General features: G+C 44.0%; 1 long non-coding RNA gene across 1 annotated transcript in view; it reads left to right on the top strand.

The window, feature by feature from the left end:
- Window positions 1-4,731, top strand: part of LOC102383085 — an 11,276-nt gene extending 6,545 nt beyond the window's left edge. The window contains exons 2-3 of the long non-coding RNA XR_322832.3: window positions 3,863-3,968; window positions 4,223-4,731. This is a non-coding gene — a long non-coding RNA (uncharacterized LOC102383085). The remainder of the gene's footprint in view (window positions 1-3,862; window positions 3,969-4,222) is intronic.
- The last annotated feature ends 1,344 nt before the right edge of the window (window positions 4,732-6,075 follow it).

A 6,075-nucleotide genomic window follows, 5' to 3' on the forward strand; every position in this document is an offset into this window, starting at 1 on the left:
CACTTTATCGTGCATCAGCAGATGCATGACGAATAGGTCCAAGGAGGTGATACTTCCCCTCTATCGGGCGCTGGTCAGACCGCAGTTGGAGTACTGCGTGCAATTCTGGGCACCGCACTTGAAGAGGGATGCGGATAACCTGGAGAGGGTCCAGAGAAGGGCCACTCATATGGTTAAGGGCCTGCAGACCAAGCCCTATGAGGAGAGACTAGAGAAACTGGACCTTTTCAGCCTCCGCAAGAGAAGGTTGAGAGGCGACCTTGTGGCTGCCTATAAGTTCATCACGGGGGCACAGAAGGGAACTGGTGAGGGTTTATTCACCATGGTGCCCCCGGGGGTTACAAGAAATAATGGCCACAAGCTAGCAGAGAACAGATTTAGATTGGACATTAGGAAGAACTTCTTCACAGTTAGAGTGGCCAAGGTCTGGAACGGGCTCCCAAGGGAGGTGGTGCTCTCCCCTACCCTGGGGGTCTTCAAGAGGAGGTTAGATAAGCATCTAGATGGGGTCATCTAGACCCAGCACTCTGTCCTGCCTATGCAGGGGGTCGGACTCGATGATCTATTGAGGTCCTTTCCGACCCTAACATCTATGAATCTATGAACAGGAGGAGCTATCAGCTGAGCCACTTGCCTCCACAACTTCCTCTGAGGTGCCTTCCTGACAAGGAGACCTGGGTCTAGGGGAACTTTGAGGGGTGTGGAGCACAAACACAGATTCCCCCTTGGTCCCCAGAATTTCTTTAGCTAGGGTACTCAGGTCCACTGGTTCCATATCCAGCTCCTCCTCTGGCAGTAGGAGGCTCACGCTGGGAGATGAAATTGGGGTGAAGAAGACAGTCGTTCTGCTGCTGGTGCCTATTTGTCAAGTTAGGGAAGGTGGGGCAGGTGCAGGAACAGGTACTGCTCCCACTCCCTTACTTCCACTGGCAGCAGAAGACTCATCGCTGTGAGGAAAAAGGATGCATCTGTGTTTGGAGTACGGGGGAAACTGCGCTCTAGCTCTCCCACTACCTCCTCTAGCCCCTCTCTCTCCCCTGGCAGAAGGCCTAGCACCTGCCTTTCCAGCACACTTCATATTAATCTTTCCTGTGGTGGAAAATGTTTCTGTGTGTGTAACTAACTAAGAATATATGTCTCCTTCTTCTTCTCTGATATATGACTGTGTCTGACTTCTTCTTTTGTGTTGTGTTTACTATTGTGTGCATACCTAAAATAATATCTCTTCTTCTTCTCCTATGACTATCTGACTTCTGTGTTATGTTAATCTGAATCTCTATCTGACTTCTTCTGTGTTGCCTGTAGTCTGATTGTAACTATAACTAATAATAACTAATAATAGCACCTATACATAATTTGATCTCTTCTTCTTCTATGACTCTCTGACTTCTGTGTTGTGTTAATCTGAATCTCAATCTGACTTTTTCTTCTGTACTGTCTTTAGTCTGTATGTAACTATGAATGTCTGACTTCTTCTTTTATGATACATGTGTGTGCTCCCCTGCACAGTGATGGATCACTGCCAGGGAAAACCCAGCTTTCTTTTTAAAAAGCGTTGGGGGAAAAAAAAAGAACAAATATAAATTGAAATAAATGGATTGGATAGGGATAAGTAGAGGAATTCTAGTTAGTATGCTATATCCAATCCTTTCCAAGAACAGAAAGTAGCAGGAGACTGACTAGGTAGGAAGCCAAGCCAGTCCAGTACCTTTCAGACACTGTTGCTGAGGCAGAAACAGCTCACAAAAGGCACAGAAAGCCTAAAGACAGAGGCTTACATGCTGTTTCTACATCCCTCCCCCAGATCACTGTGATTGGAAGGGGACTCAGGGAAAGATCATGGTCACTGGTCAGCTACAGATGTCAGTCTTTCCATGTCTGCTCCCCCTGCCTCTTCTCAGTTTCTGTTCCCATGAAAGACTGCCTTCCAAATCTCTGAATCTTTTGTGAATCAATTTGGAACTCCAAATCAATTCGGAAGCTTTTTGTCTTCTCCCAATTTGATTTGGATTTGGTGATTTGGCCTCTGAATCTGCTCCAAATCAAATTGCAGACCAAAGATACTCACACCCTTGGTGGTTAGCCATGTTAATCTGAAGTGAGGCAGAAGGTAGGACAAGGTAGTACAAAGAGACATGAGTTTTCATAGGCAACAGTCTATTGACTGAAATAGTATGTTGGCTATGGAAGGTCATGCCTCTCTGAACCAGTTAGTCTTTAAGGTGCTACCTTGCCCTACCATCCTTCTAAAAACTTATAACAACACAATTTATGAGCTTAAAAGCTGTTAATTGTTCATATGCAATAATACTCAAGGAATACTTAGAGATTTGGGTTTTACTTTATTTTGGTGCTTTTTTCTGTGATCTATTTGTATTGCCCAATACTGCCCTGAACACGGGCAGGGGGAGTCTCACAATCCAGGTTATTATTAGTGGCAATGGTGGTGTTAATCATGACCAGAATGTATATATTGTATACATTTTCAGATTTAAAAAAAAACAACTTTAAATATATAGCAATTGAAAAAAAAAAGCTGTATTAAATACAACACTGTGGTTGAAAAACTAAGAGGGCAATAATCCTGAATTTCAATGTTATGGTTCCCAAAGCAACTGTAACTGAAACAAGATAAGGTCTTGTTGCTATAGGAATATGACTTTGAATAAATCATTCTCTTGTACCTATGTAGCATTTTATATCACTATAAGGTATACTGTGTTTTATTTATGCTGTATGCATATGTATTTGATGTGACTGACTTAATGTTGCTGAGGGAATCATAATTTGGTTGAAAAGTTTGATTTGTGTTTAAGTTCTCATCCCCAATGCTGCATTAATGTTTTTTGCATCACATTACTTTGTTCTTAAAAATATAGTGCATAATTGCTCATAAAATAAAAAAAAAACCCTGCAACTGATTTGAGTGTATATAGCACTCAAACGATAAATAGAGTAAATCCAGTAAAAAATAAAAATAACTCACCTGATTGCAAATTAATATAAATGCATGCAGTCATTTATTTCAATGTGTAATGGATGATTCAAATGTGATAGTGTGCATACACCTGATATTTTGCAAGGATACTTATTGAAAAGATTGCACTTTGAAACAAACAATAAATTTCACCCAAGGGTTAACCATTTCCAAAGCATTATAAGAGCCTGAAAAGAGAAGTTTAAAATAAGTATGCCTCCTGAGCCATCACCAGACCATGGTGCATGCTGAAAGAGTCCCTTTCTTTAAATACCTTGACTGTGCTCCTTCAAGAGTTGAGACAACCAAAGTATAGTTTTAATAGGGCAAGTAATATTAAAATCCTTGGAAATTCAATAAGATAGTTAATAGAAATTAGTGAAAAAGGCATAAATTTTAAATAAGAATTCACATGGAGCAGATATGCACAAGTCATTTGGAATAATCTACAGCAGGGGTTGTCAATTGGGGTACACATACTCCTGGGGGTACTTGAGAAAACCCTAGAGTGTATGCCTGGGTGGGAACAGAGTGCCACCATGCAACACCCTGCCCTGCCTCACAGGCATTGCCCACCTGGCTGGACACCGGGGGGGGGGGGGGGGAGGGAAAAGCCTGCACACGGTGGCTGCCGCCACTCTGTGTCCAGCAGTGTGCCACCTTGCCCCTCCCCCCCACACCCCAGCTCAGCATCTGGCTGTGCACCACACAAGTTGTATTATCAGGAATCTCTCAATTCAAGGATGACTTCTACCATGGCTCATTGATGAGCTTTCAGGTGACTAAAGTGTCCAATCCTTCAGCCACAGAATTTTCAGGTTTTTTTCACAGGGGAAAGTAGGCTGCAGACTGAGATTCCTGACTTTTTCCTTTCTCTGATTCAAGGACAAGATGCTTTACCTTGAAATGGGCTGCTTCCTGGTTGAGGCTGCAGTGCCATCGGGGTCAGGTTGGCAGCCAGCTGCTCCCAACTCTTGAAGGTTTTCTTCAGGTAATCGTTAAATGTGTCCTCAGGCCATCAAGCTGGGAGTAGAGCACTTGTTTGGAGAACTGAAAGTCTAGCATTGCCCGGGGAGGTGCTATAAGGCCTGGGCCCTCTTCAGCCTGGAATCCTTTTAGTCGGTGACATCAGGTTGTGAGGGAACATTTCTATCCTCTCCCCCAACCACCTGTTGATGTTAAATTCTCCCCCTTTTTTTTTTTTCTTATTTGTTCTTACCTACCATGACTTTGATCTTGTTCTAGGTAGGAAGCTGGTCCCACTGGGGTGAATAAGTCCAGGCTTACTGGAGAGAGATCTTCATGGGGCTCCACCTCCCCTACACCCTGCTCTTATCACATCCAGGATGTTCTTCAGCACTGTGCACTGGGATGCAGCCCCCTTCCCTTCAGGCTGCATGTGATGGTCTTCTCTGGGGGTGTCTGGCATCTATGTCAGACCCCTTTTTGTTGAGTTTTGGCTAAGCCACTCAGCAGGGCTATTGAAGTCTTTATCAGTAATTCAACTAGGTCTCCTGATGTCTCCTCCTAGTAGTGCCAAACACAATCCTCATCACTCATTGTGCATGTGTTCCTCCATCTATCAATTAATTTTAATAGTACCATCACTATCAAAACCAATTCAATAAACAAGTATTGTCATTGGAGTGAATTCCCTTCACACTCTATCTATTTCCTTGTTCAACAGTTCTGAAGGAAACCAAAACAATGAAGAATTAATTTAAATTCCCTCATGTACCTGATGTAGTTCCCCTCTACAGATTTACTTTAACAGTCCTGGAAATAATGAAATTAATTTGAACATGAATGAAATAAACACTCATGGTTAGCTCATGGCTGCAAGCTGTGTACTACTCACCTCCTCAAGCACTTACTTCATTCCACAGCTTCCACCTTCTCCAGGCGCACCACCCTCAATGGCTCCAGCAACAGTCACTGGCCAGGTTGGTGATTCTCTGATCACATTCACCGGTTGCCGTGCACCACCTCACCATGTTTGGCTGCAGGCAGGTGTCAGCAAGAGAGTCCTTTGGCATCTCCTCCGCTGGGATGCTGCAGTCTCTCCTCAGCTATCCCTCTCTGGAGCCAGAAATACTGTTCCAGGCTCAGCTGCTGGCAAGCCAGAGTGAGCACTGACTCCATAAGTGCAGAGTGGTGTTCTGGTCCCTGACAGCACTCCCTACTCTGCTTGGGGTAAGTTCCAGACAGGGGTCACCCTCATGCTTCCCTCTCTTCCCAGGGTCTTGCCTTCCACAGGCATCCACACACACTGTGCAGTCCAGCAAAGTTGGTGCTTGAAGATAACCAACTCAATGCTGAAAGTGTTGACTTGAGCAAGAATGCTGGCATTTGTGCAGTGATCTTCTCATCTGATGTGGAGGATTTTTCAGTATCATTAGTGATACCTCTCCAGGCTCTTGAGATGACAACAGGAGGTCACCCACATTTCACACCTGTGGAGGAGGGTGGGTACGATGACTGCACTATAGACATGGATCTTGGAGCCATTCTGGAGATCATGATGAATATAGCCATGCTGAAGCAATCACCCAAAGGAGGCATTTGCATACTAGACCTTGTGCTGGATCTCCTCATCAGTATTCATTCTTTGAGAGAAATGGCTACTGAGGTAGAGGAAATGCTCAATTACCTCCAGGGTCCTTCTCTCTATGGTAATCTTGGTAAGGGGTCATATTAATGGCCTACGGAAGGCTGATAGAGAACTTTTATGTTCTTGATGTTGAGAGAGAGGCCCAAAATTCAGTAGGCTTCTCTGAAAAGATCCAGCACAATCCAGAGGTTTTTTTCAGCGTACACTAGGATGGTAGTCTTTGGCCTTAGTGAGGTCAGTGAAAACCATATATAAATATGAACCTGAAGTCCTGAACCTTTTATTGGACCTTGCAGACACAAAAAGATCATGTCAATTGCCCAACAGGATGGTCTGAAACCACACTGATATTTCAGCAGGGCTTCCTCAGCAAGAGGTAGAAGAGGGTTCAGGCAGATGTAGGCAAGGATTTTTCCTGTGGTGGAAAGGAAGAAAATAGCTCCCACACACATACTTATCTAATTTCTTAAAGACAGTCATGATGTTG

Source organism: Alligator sinensis, unplaced genomic scaffold, assembly GCF_000455745.1.
Source record: "Alligator sinensis unplaced genomic scaffold, ASM45574v1 scaffold71_1, whole genome shotgun sequence".
Taxonomy (NCBI): domain Eukaryota; kingdom Metazoa; phylum Chordata; order Crocodylia; family Alligatoridae; genus Alligator; species Alligator sinensis.